This window comes from Mauremys mutica, chromosome 13 (genome assembly GCF_020497125.1).
Source record: "Mauremys mutica isolate MM-2020 ecotype Southern chromosome 13, ASM2049712v1, whole genome shotgun sequence".
Taxonomy (NCBI): domain Eukaryota; kingdom Metazoa; phylum Chordata; order Testudines; family Geoemydidae; genus Mauremys; species Mauremys mutica.
In genome coordinates, this window is record NC_059084.1 from 26,615,909 (window position 1) to 26,638,895 (window position 22,987).

The 22,987-nt window shown below is 48.0% G+C and overlaps 1 protein-coding gene across 4 annotated transcripts in view; it reads right to left on the reverse strand.

The window, feature by feature from the left end:
* RALY (RALY heterogeneous nuclear ribonucleoprotein) overlaps positions 1-22,987 on the reverse strand; it is a 222,734-nt gene that overhangs the window by 180,573 nt on the left and 19,174 nt on the right. For 3 of the 4 annotated variants that reach the window (XM_044984561.1, XM_044984560.1, XM_044984559.1), the window contains exon 2: positions 7,651-7,741. The gene's annotated coding sequence lies outside the window, so the exon portion shown is untranslated. Of the gene's footprint in view, positions 1-7,650; positions 7,742-13,169; positions 13,201-22,987 lie in introns of those variants that run through there. The other variant, XM_044984562.1, reaches the window with a different exon arrangement.

Sequence of the window (22,987 nt, forward strand, 5' to 3'; positions counted from 1 at the left end):
CTCGTTTCTCACTTGCTATCGAGCCATCTCCCTACTTTCAATAAACTTCACAACAGCAGAGAAGTCCCAAACCAAAAGCCCAACTCCAAGATGCTGAAATCTGCACCTGAATTTTGAATATGGCCCCATCTGATCTTACAATGAACCAATTGGGTGCTTCAAAATCTGGATCCAAATTCTGCTGCTAGAGCCAAAACATTTTCCCACAAAGGTACCGGTCACAGGACCACCGTGGATCCCCCAGATTTCTGTGCCGTCCTCAGACATGCCAACGACCTCTAACTAAAAACCAGCACACAGTCAATCCGCACAAACTATTTCAAGCGCACGTCTTCCCACTTTAAAACCTCACAGTAAAAGGAGAGAACATCATGCTGCTGTAGGGCAGGGATTCTCAGACTGGGGGTCTTGATCCCTCAGGGAGTCGCAAGGTTATTACTTGGGGGGTTGCGAGCTGTCAGCCTCCACCCTAAACCCCACTTTGCATCCAGCATTTAGAATGGTGTTAAATATAAAAAAAGTGTTTTTAATTTATAAGCGGGGGTCGCACTCTGAGGTTTGCTGTGTGAAAGGGGTCACCAGGACAAACGTTTGAGAACTACTGCTGTAGGGTATTTAGCGCTTGATGCTACACTCTTTGAAGTCAATGGCAAAGCTCACAATGATTTTTACAGTGCAAGATCAGGGCCTAGAGCATTTCATGAGTGCCGTATAGTTAATCTGAATAAATAAAATAAAAGGGGGCCTGATTCCTGACTTTTAGCACAACCCTGAGCAAGGAGTGCCATGGATGCTGTGCGGCCACTGAAGTCCCTGAGCCTTAGATACACTCCTTGAGATACAACTTCCATCCTTCTCCCTCCCTACTCCCAGCGGGGATAGTAATTTACTGCTGGACAATACCAATATTAAATCACAATGCACCCTGCCTGCCCAGCTGTTCGGTGGCAAGCTGGGGGAGTGGAGTGGTGGTACTGGGGACTCTGCCTTTAGGGCTGAGCATCCCAGGCAAAGTCTGGGCGGGGTGCTGCAGAAACTCTTCTTGTTATGTACAGTCGGTTGGAAATGAACACAGAATCAAGCAGATCTTGGAAGCACCATAAGCAGCAAGGCTCAGACCCTCAGAAGTATTTAGGCTCCAAACCAAGGTCACTGAGAGGTTTTGGGGACCCAGGGCAAAATCTAAAACAGGGGAGGCCCTGCAGGGGAGGGGGTTTGGAGTGAGCCCACTAAGCACTCACCTCACAATGGTGGCTTGGCTCCTGTGTTACTAGGCTGGGCCCGGCTCCCCAATCCAAATGTCACAACCTGGTGTGCTGGGTCACAGCACTGCTCAGGCTTGGGGCCCTCTCAAACGGGTGGCCCAAGGCAAACTGCCCCCACCGGCAGACCTGCTCCTGACTCCCATCTATCTGGGCCTGAGTGATCACCGAACATCGCAAGAATCAAGACTCCACTCATCCCCTACTGCACCTACCCACCTACTCTGGGGAGGAAGTGTGCAGAAGACCTTCATAGGTACATGGTGGGATCTCCAAAAACATTCAGTACTGGACTAACTCTGCTCCCACTGAAGTCAATAGTGAGCACTTTGAAAATCCAGCTCTCCGCTGTATATTTCATATAAAATCAGATAGCGAATTAGGTGTTAAGGAACAGCCCTCAAACTTAAATGTTTCCAACTAATCGTCTGCTTCCCTGTCTTCTCTCATAATTTGTGTTATCCAAGTTCACATTCCCCATGTCCTCCTAGCAGACAGAATTATATATGCTTAGAATTATGTTTTTTGAAAGCGTATGGGGAAGCTGAACTTGGATAATGTAAATTTTGAGAGAAGGCAGGGCAAAAGAAGATTAGTCTGAAATATTTTAGGGGTAGGGCTATTTCTAAACATGAATCATGATCTTATTACATATGAAATCTCCCCACCTTGATTCCAGAACCAGAAATAACTGCACATTAGTCAAATTATTCAGCTGAAAGGCACCGAGCTAAGGTACCATTACCAGAACACATGAGCATTTTAATCTATCTAACCTCCCAATCACCTCAAGTACAGAAGCATGATGAGTTCCTCTTTGGAGGTGCAGAACTGTGGCATAGACAGGAAGCCTGTGACAGAGCAGTGAGTTGAACCCAGGTCGCCAGCATGCCAGCCTCAGGCTCTAACCACCTCCCATCTTCCATCAGTACCAGTAAGTTCTCCTGCCTAGGGCCTGTCTCGTCCATCTTTGTATGGCAGTCAATGCAAGGGCGACCCTGTGTTAACTGGAATGTTTGGGTGTTACCATAATATACATGTATTATTATGTGCTGTAGGCACTGCAGAATATGCCACTGGACTCGGCCACCCTTTATCCTATCTGTGTCCTTTTCTCCTCAAGAGAACCACATAATTTGTTTTATTTCTTTTGAATTTTCTGAGGGTGATTTTGATTATTTGTTGATTTTTGCTTATTTTTCCATTGTGCTTTCTAAAGCATAGCATGGCACCACAAGAACCTGGAGACTGTATTATTAATACCCCCAGTTTATAGACAGAAGGCTACAGAGAGATTGAGTGATCTCCTCATGGTCACACAGGGAAACAGTGGCAGCGCCCGTAACAGCGCATTGGGATCCTAACAACTTGAAAATTGTCCCTTAGCTGCATGTGGGAAGCACAACTCCGCCCTCGTTAGCCTGACTTGTGGAAGTGATGTCACAATATCAGACAATGTGGGTTGATAAAAATTAAATGGGGACAGATTGAAACACAGTCCCCAACTTCCCCCTCAGATGCACCCAAAACCATACAGCAATCCAGCATCAACACTGTGATATCATATCAGCTGATTGTAATCACATAGAGTGAAACAGAGAACTGGGTAGGTGGAGAGTCCCTGCCAGCCGCCAACAGGCCAAAGTACAAAGCACTTGCCCATCTCTTGCTGAAAAGTTAAAGTTGCAAAGTGAGCCTTATAAATAGCAACGGACAGCCCAGGAGTCGATATTAGGCTAAATTCGCTCTCAAGGCTCAGTGCTTCCATTCCTCAAGTGCTGAAGTCCTGTTCTCCTGGTTTATGACATCAGTGGAGCCCTGGGAGTGAATTACAGCTTTGTAGTCACTCCAAATACATCTGTTATCCTACTGCACATTCCTTTCCTTGACAAAGCTCCCATAGGCCCAGAAGGATAATTCGTCCGTACAGTTAAGCTTTTCTTGACTCCATCCCGCAACTCCATTAACTCTTATGTTGAAATCACACAACCTCAGCCACAAGTCTTACAATAATCAGCAACCAAAATATCTCAATGCCAGCTGCAGGCAGAGTCTGCTACATACATTCAAAATGTTGATACTCGACATTCCGCTGCCCCCCGTCCCTCCCCACACCATGTCTTTTCCAAATAAGGAAACATTACATCCCTTCTTTCCCTCGCCCACTCGGGTGCTAAGAAGGTCACCGGCAGGCCACCGCTCACAGTGCTATGGAGTGCTGGACTAATCCTGAAAGGACAGGAACAGCCCTGGCTGATAACTGACCTGAACAAGTGATTAGAGTCTGGGTTAATTTGCGATTAGACCCTGTGATGGAGCTCACAGGCACTATTGGTTTCTGAGAGGGGAGATCTATAGTTTCATTCATCCACTCTCACCTGAGAAACAAACACTGGCACTGCGAGAACTATTCCAATCCACACAACCACCTAATGGACATTTTCACAACCAGTTCTGATCGTCAGAATAACAGGTACAGTATTCTGGGACCTTTTCTGGATTGCCAGAATAACAGGTATTTTCACAACACTTTCTGGACACTCCAAATAATGAGCATTTTCATTGCCCTTCCTGGATTGCCAGAATAATGGCATTTTCATGAGCCTGTCTAGTATAAACTCTTATTTCATTAGCTGTGAATTCTCTTTGGGGAGTGAGAAATGAAAGAGACACTAGCATCTGCAGCAGGAGAGCTGCCACCCTTCCCGCAGAGTTCAGGAACTCAGCAGGCTGGTGGACGGTAAGGGCTCTGTAGTTCAAAGATCTGCTGCATTCAGGTCCTGAGATTTTTATGCTCCCATCGCTCAAGAATGACAAAAGCCATTCTTCTCAGTTCTGAAGCTCAGCAGTGTCAGGGCACAGAAGCAGGGCCGCCCAGAGGGGGGGCAAGTGGGGCAATTTGCCCCAGGCCCCGGGCCCAGCAGGGGCCCCCACGAGAGCTTTTCGGGGCCCCTGGAGCAGGGTCCTTCACTCGCTCGGGGGGCCCCGGAAAACTCTCGCGAGGCCCGGGCCCCCAGAGCTTCTTTGCTCCCGGTCTTCGCTGGCCGGGGGTCCTACCTCTCCGGGATAGAAGGACCCCCCGCCGCCGAATTACTGCCGAAGCGGGACCCGCCGCCGGAGTGCAGCCGGGTCTTCGGCGCTAATTCGGCAGCGGGGGGGGGGTGCTTCTGTTCCGGGACCCGCCGCCGAAGTGCCCCGAAGACCCGCGGTGGGGGCTGCACTTCGGTGGCGGGTCTCGCTTCGGCGGTAATTCGGCGGCGGGGGGTCCCCCCGTGGGTCTTTGGGGCACTTTGGCGGCGGGTCCCGGAACGGAGGGACCCTCCGCCGCCGACTTACCGCCGAAGCGGGGGCCCCCCGCCGCCGAAGACCCCGGGCCCCCGGAATCCTCTGGGTGGCCCTGCACAGAAGAACAGTGGCCGGACACAGTAGAGACTGTGCAGAAAAATGATTCTCCATAAGGCACTAGGGTGTTCATTGCATGCATGGTCACACTGAACTTAAACAACTGCTGCTAGTGTTATTTACAAAAATATTTGTAACCTTTCCTTCCGTACTGCTGAATCCTCTATTTAAATTTTCATACTGAAGCCTAATTACGCCATAGTAGTTTCCTTATCCATGAAGAATAGGGTCCCTTCTGTTATGCCATTTGTTTATTCTGCCTATATAATGGAACTTTCCAGTTCTATTTTGTGTCAAGACTTTATCATTAACAGTATGGGGGAAAGGGAGTTTCTATTAACCTGGAAGCAGAAACTGATTCAGCTAAAATTAGAACAGTTCTAAACCTTCCCCCTCAGATTCAATTCTCTGATCCTCATTTCAGGTTTTTGTTCCGTGATTCTTTTTCAGTTTCGTGGATCTCTGCGGGCATGGCTACACTTGCGAGTTGCAGCGCTGGTGGAGACTTTCCAGCGCTGCAATTAGTAAGTGTCCACACCTGCAGGGCACATCCAGCGCTGCAACTCCCTGGCTGCAGCGCTGGCCGTACACCTGGCTCAGCATGGGGAATAAAGATTGCAGCGCTGGTGCTGCAGCGCTGGTCATCAAGTGTGGCCACACACCAGCGCTGTTATTGGCCTCCAGGGTATTAGCAGATATCCCAGAATGCTTTTATAAATTACTCTCTTTGTTTTGTTATGCAGCCTCTCTTTGTTTTGTTGTGAACTCGGAGCTCCGTAGCTCCGTTGATCCCGGAGCTGCTTATCTACAAACACAGCTCCTGTTTGCTGTGATCAATCTGTGAACAATCAAATGAGATAATGAGGCAGGCAGGCAGGGAGTGAGTGTTTGCTTGACAGAAACGGGGCAGAGGGGAAAGAGGGAGTCCGTTGGCTGCAGGCTGTTTGCAGTTAAGAGTTAAGGGTAAGGGATCGGGAACATGTTCTGATTTTTCAAGGCAGGAAGGTAACACACAGTGTTGGCTCCAAAAATCCACTCTCTCTCTCTTGCCCGCTCCCTGTCACACTACGCCCCATCCCACCCCCCTCTTTTGAAAAGCACGTTGCTGCCACTTGAACGCTGGGATAGCTGCCCATAATGCATCACTCCCAACAGCGCTGCAAATGCTGCAAATGTGGCCACACACCAGCGCTGGTAGCTGTGAGTGTGGCCACACACCAGCGCTGGCCCTGCACAGCTGGACGACCAGCGCTGCAACTACCAGCGCTGCAGATTTGTAAGTGTAGCCATACCCGATTTCTGCAGAGGATCAGGAGTGTGAGAACCTTGGTATTCCAAGACAAAAAAGTTTCTTTTGTGCTATGGCAGTCTCAAACAGAAGCCAGTGGTACCAGAATTTCACTGTTCCCAGGTTTAGAAGATTCAAGATGTCCAGAGATGCAGCTGAACTTTTGGGTGCTTATCTGAACTGAACATCTGAAGATTTTGAGGTGCCTTCATCACTATCATAAACCCCAACCATGCAATGAGGGGAAAGGCCACTGCTACAAATATAACACCTCATCCATGTTAACATGCAGTGCAACATACTCAGCATACACAAATATAGTTGCTTTCGGGTAGATCCTGAAGTCTTCATTCAGTCCCTATTCAAGCAAATCTCCGAATGGATCAAATCCTGGAGTTCTTTCTCAGTTTTTATACACACAAAACTCCCAACGAAGACAATGAGAGTTTGCCCAATGAAGGACCCCAACAAACAGCTTTGTGTGAATAGTAAGGTCTAAAAAACACTGAGGGAGCATTCAGGAGTTTGTCCTCCAGTTCCCATAGTGATAATGACCCCAGGATCAGCATTTCCTGATATTTAGGGTATAACTTCACTGCAGGCCTGGGCTTTTACCCAGGTGTTGCTCCGAACCCTCCTCCAGTCCACACACAAAACTCTCTTATCCCCGTTCCAACCCAGGCTAGCCCAGCTGGGGGTGTCGGCTAGAGCTCAGGTGTTGCTTTCACTCAGGCTGGTAACCCACTCACTTCGCAGTGAGGAGAGGACGCAGGCTAAATCACTCGAGTGCTGATAACCCTCCACTGCCTTCCCACAATTCCCCCTGCATGACTAGAAGGACAGACAGGGTCTCCCACCATTCACTAGAGCAGCTCAGTTTACTGCAGCACAAAGAACCATGGCAGTTGCCCCCAGAAATCCTAGTGTCGCCTCTGGGTGAACACAGCACCAGTGAGGACAGAGTACCTGTGGTAGGGCATTGCAGAGTGGCAGGCTGTTTCAGTGTGGCAGCTCACACCCGGGTTAGGCTAGCCCAGGTGCCGATCACCTGAGGTAAGTCTGCAGTGAAGGCATACCCTTAATCACCGGTTTTGCCTCAGTCATTAACATCCTGGAAATGGCCTTCCTGATGGTCCTTATTGCTGAATTATTTACCACCCTAAATGCTAAGGGCTCCTTTAATATTTGAGGGAGGGTGGAGCTGCCGTGCCCCAGTGGGAGTACGGGGAGCCGGAGGCCTGGCATGGCCTCACAATGGCCCCACCAGAACTCCAGGAAACACAGAGGGAGTGCAGGCCTTCCACCACTGTTTGAGAGCATGCAGTGTTTGCTCTGCTGGACAGTGCAGAGACACTAGAGCAAGTCTTTGACCTATTTGTCATCCTCTTTGGCAGCGGCACTAGCCCTCCAGTGGCCTGGCTCTCCCTGAGCATGAGTATTTCCATTGTGCCTAGTCCCTGGTCACCATGCAAGTCAGAACCATGCTCTAGCCCTAGAGTAACCAGAGGTATCGGGGATGTTTACATTAATGCAACCAATCGTCACCAAAGAGCTAGAAACCTGGTTAAATCCCCCCTTGAGTACCACCATTTGGCCGCTCCAGTTTCACCAGCACAATGGCAGCAGGAGAATGCAAACATTCTCGGATAACACTCGTTTGATTCTAAAGAGTAATAGAAGATATGATCAGTTACTCACCGGGAATGGTGTTTGGGGTCTGTGTCGGTTAATCCTTCCTGTCACCAGTCCAGGAGCAGGCACAATATCCCTTTATGGACTCGGCTCCGACCTACAAGAATTAGAAAACACAAATTGCTGCCTGTTGTGGTAAAAGGATAATCCAATACTTTCTAATCCTCAGCAGACAAGGGTGGGCCGGCGTATCCTGCCGTTGAATTAAATGTATTTAACAATGACTGCTGCTGGTTGTGTCGCCTGCAGTGATTCAGCCTAGGACTTTTGGATCCCAAAGCATGAGCTTCGTAGTCTAAAGGACCAGCTCTTACCAGGGAGGACACACCGTTATGTTGTGTTAGCGTGGATTACACACCTGAAGAGAAAACGGTGGGGAGTTGAGTGAGAGTGCCCTGTTGTGGGGAAACACACCATTTTGTGTAGAGTTCATGTTAACTGATTACTGGAGCCGGGCAGCAATTTTCCACAAAAACTTTTTTCCTCCTCTCAGGGAAAAGTGATTTCTGCTAAAATTGAAGTTTTCCCACAGTAAAATTTCAATTTTGCTGAACTTTTTGATTTTCCTGGTGAGAAACTGAAATTAACATTTTGTTTAAGGTTGACCCAAATAACAGAAATTTGGATGGTTGAACTGAATTGAAGCATTTTTTTTTCCAGGTCACTGCAATATTAATCTGTGTCTGCCTGAGCTGCTTGGGTGCTTGATGGGAGTTTTTGTTCAGGTTCCTTGTGCCCCCATTCTGTCCCGTGGCCCGGGCTCTCTGCCGAACTGTATCTCCAATGATGCAACTGATTCTCACCTTTGGAGGCATGAGAAGTACCACCTAGACTGGGGAGTTCCTATCGGAGACATCAGATAAAGAATTCTACAGCCAATAGCTGCACCTGCAGGAAGTCACAGGCCCACAACTTGCCATGGAGGGACACCCTCATAGCTACAGAGCATGAAAGCTAGTGCCCCATCGCCCTCACAAACTGCCTTCCTCCTGTGCGACTCTCCCTTGTGCTCAGGCAGAACAGAGAATGTTTTTATGAAAGAGATGGGCAAACTTGTTTCTAAAAAGTGAGACCCACCCCCCACCAAAATCTCACCCACACAGAACCAAACTCAAAGTGAGCCTTTCCTGAGGTTCATCCAAGTGAGGACCTTCGTTATTTGTATTCTGGTAGCGCATACAGGCCGTGACCGAGACCAGGGCCCCACTGGCTATGTGCAGTGCTAACACATAGTAAGATACAGTCCTTGCCTCAGGGAGTTGTAATCTAAATAGACAAGGCACACAAAGGGTGAGAGGGAAAACAGAGAGACTGAGTGTCTTGTCTATGGTCACACAGCAGGTCAGTGACTGAGCCAAGAACAGACCCCACTTCTCCTGACACCCAGTCCAGTGCTTCAGTTACTATATAAAAATATCCAATTAGTTCTCTTATCCCCTCCCATCAAATCTGCTTTGTCAGGGATTAGTGAAGTTAAGAGGTACAAATCCAGGGATTAAATCAGCACCAGTGCTCTCTTCCCATAATCCCCAAATGAGTAAAGATTCCCCAAATAACCGTCCCCTGCTACTAACTTTTTCATTCAACTCCAGATAAAATTGTCCACATTGTTTATAAGCTATTCAGGTAGCCAAGCTGCCTGATCCTGATGGAAAACCAGCAGGTGTGGACTAGGCCCTGTCAATGATGATAAATGTTAAGGTGGAAGGTCAGTTCATCAGTCTGGTTTGCCAGATGAGAAACTTGTCTTGCTCCTTGCTAATTAGAGACTCCATCCAGGCTCTGACGTGCAGCCAAACTGCAGAAGGTCCAAATTGCTGATGTTAAAGGGAGACAGGGTGACAACCTGCTGGGCTTTCACCAATAGAGTGTTTGAACCTATTTAATGAGCTAGAATCCCACTGCAAACTAAAGAAAATAATCTTCAGCTGCACAGTGGTTCAGAGCTGCATGTGATGGAGCCTCCACATTGATTGAGGCTATAGATCAGGTCATTTTTCCATATAGCAGCACTTTCTTCTATCCTAAAGGACACAGTGAAGTGCTTTATGAATTTGCTGGTACTCATAGGGTCCAATATTGCTCTCTTTGAAGTCAGTGGCCATGCTGTTGTCAACATCAGTGGGACCTGGTAAGCCCATCATTCATATTAGCTGTACCTTTCCATGGGTTGGCAAGACCTCTCAGAAACTTGTATGGTTATCTAAACCCCTGAGCTCTGCAACAGCAGGATAGAAATGTCATGAGGACAGGATTTCATGGGGAGGTTGGGGCATTTCCTGTCTCCACTCCAGGGTAGAACCCAGAGGTGCAGAGAATTATGGGGTTGGGTTGAGGAAAGAGAGGGAGAAGAAGCAGGTTCTATTGGCATTTTGGATAAAGATCTGAACCACTTCATCCTTCCTCCTTAGATCAGAAAATTAAGCAAGCAAACCCATGGGACCTCCTAATCTGAGGCAAACTGACAATCCTTTGAAATTCTCCCCTCACAAATAGGGAAAAGTCCAAAAGGAGCATCTGTGAATGTGAAAAACATATGATGGAAGAGGGACAGCTGGGTGTTGAAGCCACAGAAAGGGGCATCCGGAGATGTGAGTTCCTTTCCTGGCTCTACCACTGACATAGTAGATGACTCTGGATACACCCCTTTGTGCCTCCTGCATTATGGAGTTAGACTCAGATAAGGTTTGTAAAATGGGCTGGGATCCTTGGATGGAAGATGCAAAGCATCATTCATGCTGCAACCAATGTCAATTTACCTCACACGTGCGCCTATAAAATACAAGCTGACATCATAGAATATCAGGGTTGGAAGGGACCTCAGGGGGTCATCTAGTCCAACCCCCTGCTCAAAGCAAGACCAATCCCAACTAAATCATCCCAGCCAGGACTTTGTCAAGCCTGACTTTAAAAGCCTCTAAGGAAGGAGATTCCACCACCTCCCTAGGTAACTCATTCCAGTGCTTCACCACTCTCCTTGTGAAAAAGTTTTTCCTAATATCCAACCTAAACCTCCCCCACTGCAACTTGAGACCATTGCTCCTTGTTCTGTCATCTGGTACCACTGAGAACAGCCGAGTTCCATCCTCTTTGGAACCCCCTTTCAGGTAGTTGAAAGCAGCTATCAAATCCCCCCTCATTCTTCTCTTCTGCAGGCTAAACAATCCCAGTTCCCTCAGCCTCTCCTCAGACGTCATGTGCTCCATCCCCTAATCCTCTTTGTTGCCCTCCGCTGGATTCTTTCCAATTTTTCCACATCCTTCTTGTAGTGTGGGGTCCAAAACTGGACACAGTACTCCAGATGAGGCCTCACCAAAGTCAAATAGAGGGGAATGATCACGTCCCTCAATCTGCTGGCAATGGCCCTACTTATACAGCCCAAAATGCCGTTAGCCTTCTTGGCAACAAGGGCACACTGTTGACTCATATCCAGCTTCTCATCCACTGTAACCCCTAGGTCCTTTTCTGCAGAACTGCTGCCTAGCCATTCGGTCCCTAGTCTGTAGCAGTGCATGGGATTTTTCCGTCCTAAGTGCTGGACTCTGCATTTGTCCTCGTTAAACCTCATCAGATTTCTTTTGGCCCAATCCTTTAATTTGTCTAGGTCCCTGTGTATCCTATCCCTATCACTCCTCCCAGTTTAGTGTCATCTGTAAACTTGCTGAGGGTGCAGTCCACACCATCCTCCAGATCATTAATGAAGATATTGAACAAAACTAGCCCCAGGACTGACCCTTGGGGCACTCCGCTTGATACCGGCTGACAACTAGACATGGAGCCATTGATCACTACCTGTTGAGCCTGATGATCTAGCCAGCTTTCTATCCACCTTATAGTCCATTCATCCAGCCCATACTTCTTTAACTTGCTGGCAAGAAAACTGTTGGAAACCGTATCAAAAGCTTTGCTAAAATCAAGGAACAACACATCCACTGCTTTCCCCTCATCCACAGAGCCAGTTATCTCATCATAGAAGGCAATTAGGTTAGTCAGGCATGACTTGCCCTTGGTGAATCCATGCTGACTGTTCCTCATCACTTTCCTCTCTTCTAAGTGCTTCAGAATTGATTCCTTGAGGACCTGCTCCATGATTTTTCCAGGGACTGAGGTGAGGTTGACTGGCCTGTAGTTCCCTGGATCCTCCTCCTTCCCTTTTTTAAAGATGGGCACTACATTAGCCTTTTTCCAGTCATATGGGACCTCCCTGGATCGCCATGACTTTTCAAAGATAATGGCCAATGGCTCTGCAATCACATCCGCCAACTCCTTTAGCACCGTCAGATGCAGCGCATCCAGCCTCATGGACTTGTGCTCGTCCAGTTTTTCTAAATAGTTCTGAACCACTTCTTTCTCCACAGAGGGCTGGTCACCTCCTCCCCATACTGTGCTGCTCAATGTAGCAGTCTGGGAGCTGACCTTGTTTGTGAAGACAGAGGTAAAAAAATCATTGAGTACATTAGCTTTTTCCACATCCTCTGTCACTAGTTTGCCTCCCTCATTCAGTAAGGGGCCTACACTTTCCTTCACTTTCTTCTTGTTGCTAACATACCTGAAGAAACCCTTCTTGTTACTCTTAACATCCCTTGCTAGCTGCATGCCTGAGCAATATTTTTATACTCCTCCCTAGTCATTTGTCCAGTCTTCCACTTCTTGTAAGCTTCTTTTTTGTGTTTAAGATCAGCAAGGATTTCACTAAAACAACAAGGAGTCCGGTGGCACCTTAAAGGCTAACAGATTTATTCGGGCATAAGCTTTCATGGGTAAAAAACCTCACTTCTTCAGATGTTAAGCCAAACTGGTCACCTGCCATATTTATTATTCCCATCCACTTTTGCTTTCCCTACTAATTCTTCCCTGTTTGTGAGCAGCAGGTCAAGAAGAGCTCTGCCCCTAATTGGTTCCTCTAGCACTTGCACCAGGAAATTGTCCCCTACATTTTCCAAAAAACTCCTGGATTGTCTGTGCACTGCTGTATTGCTCTCTCAGCAGATATCAGGGTGACTGAAGTCTCCCATGAGAACCAGGGCCTGTGATCTAGTAACTTCTGTTAGTTGCTGGAAGAAAGCCTCATCCACCTCATCCCCCTGGTCTGGTGGTCTATAGCAGACTCCCATCATAACATCACTCTTCTTGCTCACACTTTTAAACTTAATCCAGAGACTCTCAGGTTTTTCTGCAGTTTCATACCGGAGCTCTGAGCAGTCATACTGCTCTCTTACATACAACGCAACTCCCCCACCTTTTCTACCCTGCCTGTCCTTCCTCAACAGTTTATATCCATCCACGACAGTACTCCAGTCATGTGAGTTATCCCACCAAGTCTCTGTTATTCCAATCACATCATAATTTCTTGACTGTGCCAGGACTTCCAGTTCTCCCTGCTTGTTTCCCAGGCTTCTTGCATTTGTGTACAGGCACTTAAGATAACTCGCTGACTGTCCCGCTTTCTCGGTCTGAGACAGGAGTCCTCCCCTCTTGCACTCTCCTGCTCGTGCTTCCTCCCGGTATCCCGCTTCCCCACTTACCTCAAGGCTTTGGTCTCCTTCCTCCAGTGAACCTAGTTTAAAGCCCTCCTCACTAGATTAGCCAGCCTGCTTGCGAAGATGCTCTTCCCTCTCTTCATTAGGTGAAGCCCGTCTCTGCCTAGCAATCCTCCTTCTTGGAACACCATCCCATGGTCAAAGAATCCAAAGCCTTCTCTCTGACATAGGAGGCAATCCCCAACTTTGCACGCAAACAGCTACATCAAGGACCAGATTCTCCTGCCTTTTCATAGAGCAGTACCTCAGTGAAGAGTGGTCCCAATGGAACCAACAGGACTATACACTCAAGTAGTGAGAGTGGCAGATGCTAGTTCTTACAGCCCTGGAGTTAATCAGAGTGAAGTTTACTGTCCTGGGAGTTTGCGAGAATCACTGCAGCCTATTCTGAATGATGCTCGAAATTGGAGAGGGAAAACAAACCCTGCCAAGATTCAGATAAAACAAAACAAAATCTCTCAGACAAAGGAAATGCTCTAAAATGTTCCATTTTATTCTTGCTCTGGGCTCCCAAAGCATTTCCCTTTCCTCCCTGAATGATAACGGATATAAAAATTAAATATAAATTCGCCACCAAAAAAGCAAAGCGCACTGAAGGGCAGTAAATCACCAGGACCAGATGGTGTTCGGGGGAGGTTTGGGAAGGGAATGAAGGATGAAATAGCAGAGATACTGACTAAGATATATCATAGATCTTTAAAAACAGCAACTCGTCCTCAAGGCTGGAGACTCACTAATATGGTGCCTCAGTTTGAAAAAGAAGCCGAGGGAGAAGGCAGGGGAATGACAGACCAGGGAGCAGCCCCTCAGTACTGAGGGGATCAGAGACTGGCCAGCCTCACCTCACCATGGAGGGAACTGATAGAAGGCTTAATTCATCGGTTTCTGTCCCACTCAGGGTCACTGAACTCAGGGAGGCAGTTGTCTCTGATGCATGGTCACTCTCCTCTGGGAATTCAGCCGTCTTTAAACAGTGTCAGAGATTCCTTGTTGGATGTGCGGAGTCAGGCTGTTCCCCTGGTACCCTGCTCATGCCCTCCCCTCAGTTACTTTTGGGCACACACTGGAGAGCTGCCCATCCTCAGAGGAATGCAGGTGGTGGTGGTGGGTCCTTGAATCACCAGAGCCCCCCACAGAATGGATCTCCCACCATCAGGGTCCCCTTGGCCAGTGCCATGCTGGCCGAAGCTGGCTACCACCCAGGCTTGTTAAGTCCTGGAATGTCTGATTAAAAAATGAATAGCCAAACACTTGGACTGGTGTTATCTGAGGGGGTCACTCCAGCTGGGCTCCAGTAAGGCCTCTCTAACCTTTAAAAAGACCTGTAGGTCTTTAAAAAGAAAGATGAGACAAAGGTGACATCATCTGCTTGGATTCTGAAAGGAAGCTCCATCATAGAATCATAGAATCTCAGGGTTGGAAGGGACCTCAGGAGGTCATCTAGTCCAACCCCCTGCTCAAAGCAGGACCAAACCCAACTAAATCATCCCAGCCAGGGCTTTGTCAAGCCTGACCTTAAAAACCTCTAAGGAAGGAGATTCCACCACCTCCCTAGGTAACCCATTCCAGTTCTTCACCACCCTACTAGTGAAAAAGTTTTTCCTAATGTCCAACCTAAACCTCCCCCTCTGCAACTTGAGACCATTACTCCTTGTTCTGTCATCTTCTACCACTGAGAACAGTCTAGATCCATCCTCTTTGGAACCCCCTTTCAGGTAGTTGAAAGCAGCTATCAAATCCCCCCTCATTCTTCTCTTCTGCAGGCTAAACAATCCCAGTTTCCTCAGCCTCTCCTCATAAGTCATGTGCTCCAGCCCCCTAATCATTTTTGTTGCTCTCCGCTGGACAGGCCAATATCCCTGGGGCGACATCTACGGTTAAGTCAGCTGAATAATGGCAAACAAAGGGCTGTAACATGCAGTGCTGTGCCAGAGAGAAGTTGATAGAGGGGTGTCTCAGGGGCCCATGTATTTGTCAATGGAAAGTGGAGAGCAAATGGGTGATGTCTGGGGATGGACGCTATGTCAGAGATACAAAGGAATGTGAAAAGCTCTGGATAGGACTCCTGCAGATGGCAAGCAAGGCCCAGCATTTAACGCCCAGACCTCAGAGGCAACGGTTCAGAGTTCTATACTTAGCTCTGCCACAGATTTGCTGTGAGACCTTGGTCATGTCATTTAGGTACGCTCTGTCTTAGCTTTGACACCTGTGAAAGGGGGTTAATAACAGCTTGCAGGATTTTCAAAAGAGTCCAAGTGACTTGGGAGCACAGATCCAATTGATTTTCAATGAGACTTGTGCCCCTAAATCACTAGGGCTTTTGAAAATTCCACACAATGGCAATACTCACCCATCACAGGAGAGCTGTGAGGCTTAATTCATTAATATCTGCAAAGTGCTCTGAGATCCTTCAGCAGAAAAGTGCAAAGAACTATCGTCATCAGTTATTTAAGGCTAGAATTTTCCAAATGCTCAGCGCCCAGTTTGGGGCCAAATTTTCAAGAGCTCAGCTCTTGTTTAAGCACATCAGATGCTGAACTCTTGAAAACCCACAGTTAGGTGCTTAGGTGACTTGCCCAGGGTCACACAGGAAGTCTGTGGCAGAGCCAGGAATTTATGGATTCCATGGCCAGAAGAGACCATTGTGGTCATCTAGTTTGACCCTCTGTGTAACACTGGCCAGAGAACTTCCCCCAAATAATTCCCAGAGTAGAGTTTTTAGAAAAACAACCAATCTTAATTTAAAAATCGTCTGAACGGACAATCGACCACGGCCCTTGGTAAATTGTCCCAATGCTTAATTACTCTCACTGTTAAGAATTCACATCTTACTTCCAGTCTGAATTTCATGCAGGTCTCCTGAACAGAGGTGTGAATAACTGAGTTTTCATTTTGCTGGCCATACCAAAAAGTCAGAAAAAAATTAAAATGTTTTAGATCTAACAAACCATTTTGTTTTCAAGTTTTTTTTAACCTTCCAAATATTTTTTTAAATAAAATGAAATACATTTTGCAGTGAAAAGTCATTGTGAATAAAAAACCCCAAAGTATTTCATTAAAAACATTCTTCTTGTTTGTATTCTCCCGCCCTCCCCCAATTTTAACAATTTGATTAATTCAACCCAAATTTATGACATGTCTCAGTTGACCCAATCTGCTTTTTTCATTGAAAAAATGCTTGGGCATCACCCAGCTCAACTCCTCAATCCCTTTTAAAAAACATCCTGCACCTTCATACAATCTCTAACACTCAGAAGCCTCAAAACGATCCAGCCACTTCCCCACTGTCACATCATCTTTCATCACATGCTAACATGCATCACACCTGATTTCTCCCCACCCAGTTTCCCAGAGGGAACAATGGAAGACCAGGGGACTTCACTGCAAAAGGAAAGAAGTGCCAGAGATGCCATGAAGTGCAGTAGAGATTTTTGTATTGCCGTCGCGTTTTCATGGAAGGGGCACTGATGGCACAGTGGTGGAGGGCAGATAGACTGATGGGATGGGAACAGAATGTTTTTAAGAATTTGGGCACTCGTTAAATTATCCAGGGCATGGCACATAAACATCTTAATTATTTGATGGTGGACACGGCTAGAAGATGGGAGAAAGGGGTATATTCCAGTGGGAAATCCAGAATTTGTGATTGTTCAATCAAGTTCCACTGCTTGAATCCTGCCCCACTCAGTGAGCAAAACTAACTGGGCTGCCACATGGTAGCAAGATGTTTTGGAAGCACCACATCACCACTGCATTTTTTCTAATAACTGAGATCACGTTTAATTCTGCTCAATGAAATGTAAAGATGTTATTCTGCAGGTTTTTCCAAGTGGGGCAGGAAATGGAAATATCTGGAAAAGGCAATTTCTGCGGGGGAGGTTTCTTTTAACATTGTATATCATTGTTTAAAAAGGAGTACAAAATTATATAAAAAATCATACCAGCATTTTGCACTCAGTTTGCATATATAAAATAACAACACAAGGGGAGTGTTCAGGGGAGAATCAGAAAAGGAGTTTTCAGACGCTTACGTGAGTATCTAAACCCTAGAGCAATGGTCTCCAAACTGTGGGGTACCGCCCCCCCCTCCAAGGGGCATGGAGGAACATTCAGGGGAGTGTAGCAGATCCTGGGCCAGCTCCCAAGGGGAGCGGGGAGGCAGCGCCACTCAGCCCTGCTCTGCCCCCAGATCTGCTCCGGCCCCACCCTGAGCCTCAGCCCCCAACTGCGGCCCTGGCTGTGGCTCTGCTCCAGGCCATGTCTCCACTCCCAACCCTGGCCCCACCCCCGGCTTTGGCCATGGCTCCGGCCCCGGACACGCTCCCACCTGCAGCCACAGCCTCAGCCCCCTTACTCCTGCCCCCCCACTCCCGACCCAAGCTGGCCCTGGCAGCAGCAGCGCATCATGCGCAGGGGTGCCCTGGGGCCGCTGTGGTTTGCGCCGTGGGGGAGCAGCGCCCGCACCTTGTGGCTGGGCTGGGCTGGGCAGGCTCCAAGCAGGGGACGCTCGGGCTGGGGGCACACGGAGCCGCCTGCAGGTGCCACAGGGCAGCCTCCCCGCACTGTCGCAGCCGGGGCTGGGCGAAGCAGCTCAAGCTGCCCAGGGACTGCGACAGGGCGGCCAGAAGCAGCAGCAGTAGCGGGGCCATGGAGGGTGGGGCGCTGCTGTGCAGGGCCCATGTCCTGCTCTCCGGGGCTCCGCTCCCTCTGGGGCTCCCCAGCCCCGGCTCCTCAGCCTCCTGCCACGGCAGTCCCTCAGCTCTGCCCTCCTGGGTCCCTGCCAGTCCTGGAGGCAGGAGCCGTGGCTGGAGGGACCCTGGGCTGAGGCACGGCCTGGGAGCCCCACTGCTTACCCCGACCCTGCTAGCGCCGGGCTGGCTGGAGGTGATGGGGGAGCAGGCAGAGTCAGCACTGGTGTGGGGGGGAGCCCAGGGCTGGGGTGGCAGGGGGTGCGGGTGGGGGAGGGCACTGGTGGGGTAGGGGGTGAGAGCCCAGGGCTGGGGTGGGGGGCAGCCAAAACATTTTTTGCTTGGGGTGGCAAAAAACCTAGAGCCGGCCCTGCTCCGGGGGGTGCGGACAGGACACAACTCTGAAAAGTTTGGGCACCACTGTTCTAGAGTAGGCAACATCAGGATGATGTCACAAGAACAGGGGATTTGGGGGGCACTTATTTATCTAGGTATCACTTTACCCCCCATTGAAATGCTGCCACCTCTGGAGTAAAATGGAAAGTGGCAGCTATTTAACAGCACATAAAAATGCTACATGACAGTTTAGGACAAGAATAGCAGCAAAGCACCACCTCTTAATGAAACTGCAATCAGAGTTTAGGTGGCCAAAGGAAAGGATTAATTCTGTTCTGGACATTGGAGTTCACTTCCTTGTTCATCTTGCAAAAGGCAATCTGGATCAAATGGTCACAAATGGTCAGGATGTGCTTGGGTTAAAGCCTCATCTTAGCACTTCCAGCAGCAGAGTGAACTGTAATGTGTGTGGGCATCATCTACTTTTATTAAGGCCCTAACAGTTTTCAGTGGGAAAAACTTGTTAATGCAGGAGAATGTCTCAGCACTCACGACTCATTTGCCTATCCAATTTCTCCCCTGTTAAGTACTGCAGAAAGGGAAATGTTGACCAATAGAGTTTTGTCAAGGTAACATGAGGAGCTAAACTGGGGAATTGAAATAAATCCTTCACTAGCCTAGCGTAAGTTCCATGGGGTCTCCAAGATGAGCAAGATGAGTTATGGTTGGAGCTTCTGCCATTCATTCCCAGTTCTTTGTTAATACAGGTTAGTTAAAAGGGGAATGGAAATGAACTGAGAGCCAGGAGATGTAGAATCTATTTTTGGTTCTGCCCCCGACTCCCTTTGGGAAAGTCACTTAGGCCAAACTTTTGAAAAGTGGGCACTCATTTCAGGTGGCCCCATTTCTGGGTGCCTGATTGGAGATTTGTGTAGAAGAGCTTGTGACCTGGCCTGAGAACTTCTTGACAGCAACACAGTAGGCGTAGCCTGAAGATGGAGACATTGTGGTGAGCTGTTTTTCCTACCTGGAGTGGAACAGGGAGACTGACCTGTCCCTGATCCCATCCTGACTTAGGACGTGGTTTAGAGTTTCACATCTCCATTACGGAGAATACTTTGGTCTTCCTGCCTCAGGGAAGGGGACCAGCTGTCACATCTTGTTAATAGCCACCTGCAGCTGAATGTAGGACTTGCATGCTGTATGCAAACATGCCAAACCCACACAAAAAACCCGCAGAAATTGGGCTTGTTTTTGGCTTAATTGCCTTGTGATTTGCTTATTGGCTAGTGTTTGGCTTGTAGCTTGTTGGGCTTGTAGCTTGTTGCAGCTTGTTGCTGCTACTTTTTTTTTTTGATTGGCTCCCGGCAAGCTGGGGCAAGGGGGAGAGAGAGAGTCACGGGTGCACAGTGAGCCCACCACAGTCCCAGACTGCACTCTGGGGGGATCTAGTCACATTGGCTTGTTGTGGCCTTGTTTTGAAATGGGATTAGCTTGATTTTTGACTCATTGTGAAAGTCGGGGTGCTTATTTACTGTGTGAAAGTTGGCAACTGTGTGTACAGCTCATTGGTATTGGTACCAAATACTGCTTCTGAAAATTGGAGCCTCAACTTTTTTCTGCCTCAGTTTCCTCATCTATAAAAATGAGGGTGCTGTTACTTTGCAACATGCACTGAGACACAGAGATAAGAAGTACCATGGAAGTGCTCAGTTTTATTGACAAGCACTAAAGTTTTGAGATCCCCAAAACTCTAGACCTAAAAGAAAAATCAGACTGGTGCATTTCAAAAGTGAATCAGAAGAGTTTGTTTGCATGGTTGTGTAGTTCTCCTGCAAGAGGCGAAGCACCATGGAAACTTGAAATGGAGCATGGAGCTTGATTCTCTGTGCTGCTTTACGGGCCAGTTGTACCAGCAATAAAATCCTTAATTTAAGTCTTGCCCACACTTGATATATATGGGTGCCAAGAATAAGTGAATCTCAGGTCATGGTAGGTAAGATGAGGGGACGCTGTTGTTTTAATCAATCTGCTTTAAAATGTGTTCATTTGCCATTTTTGAAGCTCCCCTGTATATTCTGATACTAATTTGAGATCTCAGAATACGCTTCTTCCATTCTACCCGACATTTTCATTCACCTTTACTCCTCCAGCGATCATTTCATGTCATATTTTCTACCCAGTGAATCTTTATATGCTTTAATTGGAGCTTATCTGTTCACTCATCGCTGGGTGAGGCCTGTTTAGTAGCTGAGAGTATCAGACACTTTTACTTATTGAATCAGTGGAGCTGAACTTTGCAGAGCGACTTTTCTCTGAGTGCAGAAGCATCGTGCTGTTGAATTATGTTTGCTGGGAGCCAGCTCTCTCTTCCTTCCGCTTGTCTCTCACTCACCCATGCTGGCTTGCTTCATGAGCCGTACAGCATGCAAGTCCTACGCTCAGCTGCAGGTGGCTATTAGCAAGATTAGCTGTCCCCCTTTCCTGAGGCAGGAAGACCAAAGTATTCTCCCTAATGGAGATGTGAAACTCTAAACCACATCCTGACTCAGGATGCGATCAGGGACAGGTCACTCCTGCTCCACTCCAGGTAGGAAAGACAACTCAACACTGCTTGTAATTTGAAATCATTATAATGTCTCCATCTTCTGACTACACATACTCTGCTGCTGGCAAGAAATCCTCAGGCCAGGTCACAAGCTATTCTGAGACTCAACTCGCTGCCTATTCTCATCAGTAAAACTACAACAAAACTAACTACAGTAGGAAAGCATAGAGGGCAGAGGAGAAGAATTGCCAGGACATTAAGGTATTGGACTGGAAATCAAGAACTGGGTTCAGTCCTGGCTCTCTCACAGGCTCCCTGCATGATCTGGGACACTTCTGTCTCTGCGCCTCACTCTCATATCTTTAAAATGGGGCTAACAGCATTTGACAGAGGTGCTGGGTGGATAAATTCATTGTTGTGTAGGTGGAGTACTGATCCGATGGGTATAGGGGCCCATATAAGAATTTATCTAGATAGAATTTGCCTCGCTGTACCACCATTGAGTGCAGTAGATTTACACCAGGGATGAATTTGACCCATTCCATCCAGGGTTGATTCTTTTCCGTAGAGTTGTGAATATTCTGTATTGTTCCCGACCGCTTGGATTAAGTTAATTACACAGATTGTTTGTGCAGCTCTTTAGACTGAGGCAATGAATTGGCATTGAGAAGCACTGGGCTGCTTCTTGGATAGAAGACAGCACCAGTGCTGATTTTAAGTATGAGGACGAATCAGTGCATTTATAACTAACGCCTCTCCTTAGACATCCCAGAGTAGTGACAGCAACATGAGTTGTCCCCACGATGTAGTGTCTATGGGGCCCCATTGTGCGAAGAACAGAACAAACACATAGGGTATGTCAACACCTGGAGCTGGGGGTGGGATTCCCAGCTCACGTCAGTGTACACTAGCTCTCATAGAGTTAGCATGCTAAAAACAGTAGTGTAGCTGTGGTGGCATGAGCAGCAGTGGCATGGGTAGCTGCCCAGAGTAGAAACCTTCCTGAACACCCTGGGCAGGTACTTGGCATCTCGCCCATGCTGCTGCTTGCCACTGCCCATGCTACCGTGGCCACATCGCTATTTGTAGAATGGTAGCTCGAGGAGAGCAAGCACGAGTATGTCTACACAATCTGTGAGTCACACCCCCTACCTCCACGTGTAGATGTAGCCATAGTAAGAGACAGTCCTTGGCCCGAAGCACTTAACTACATAGACAAGACAGACAAACCAAACCCCCAGGCCCAAACACCCCTTATCTCTGAGACAGTCTAGGTCCAGGTACAAACTTTGTGACTATCCTCTGTCTCTGCAGTGGGCTGAACGCCAACCTCGATTCAAAGTCTCCCTCTGCCCCACCACCCGAAGCATAGAAATACAGAGCTGGCAGGGCCCTTGAAGGGTCATCTAGCCCATCCTCCCACACTGAGGCAGGATTACGTGTAGCTTTGAGAGAGTTCAGATCTAGACTGGAACTTTACAGCACAGGCTCAGCTCTAAACATGAAAGATTAGGACTCCCCTCCTCAGGCAGACAAAGCTCTCATTGCCTGAAATGGCCGCTGTGGGAGTTTGCAGGACAGAATCAGGCCCTGAGGAAAGTGGCCTTCGGTTCTTCCCGGTGGTGACTGTTGTATTTTCTAAAAGTTCAAAATGTAGAGTCTAAAAAAAAAAAAATCTATACCAAAATAACTTCTGCCTAACTTCTCAGGTCAAGGATTTGATGGTCCAGGTCAGGCAGTTCAGAGGTGGCCTCTATAGGCAGCTGAGGATTCCTCCAGCACAGGGGAACTGCCAGGTAGCCATCTCTGTGCTACTGCCACATGGCACCTCCCAGCAGAGTGATTTGCGATGGGCAGGAAGGACAGGGCAGGAGTGCACTGTGCTCGCGGGAACCCATCAGTGTAATTTAGAACAGTCCTGAGGATGCTCTAGGTGACACCAGCAACTGTACCAGCCCCAGGATCAGGGTGTGTGTGAGGGGTAAGAAGGATTGAAAAGCCACCACTCCCTTCCCCTCAGGTGCAGGTGCCATGAAGAACGCAGCCTGATGTCTACAAATCTGGCAGAAATTAAAATGATATCCCTTTAATTCCTACTGCCACCTCCAGGTATATTTAAAGGCAACAGTCTCAGTTCCCACCAGGCCTTGAAATGACCCCTGCATTCAGACAAGTGCTGATACTTCCCAGCAACACTCCTCTCAAAGGTACACATGACCCAGCACTCTCGT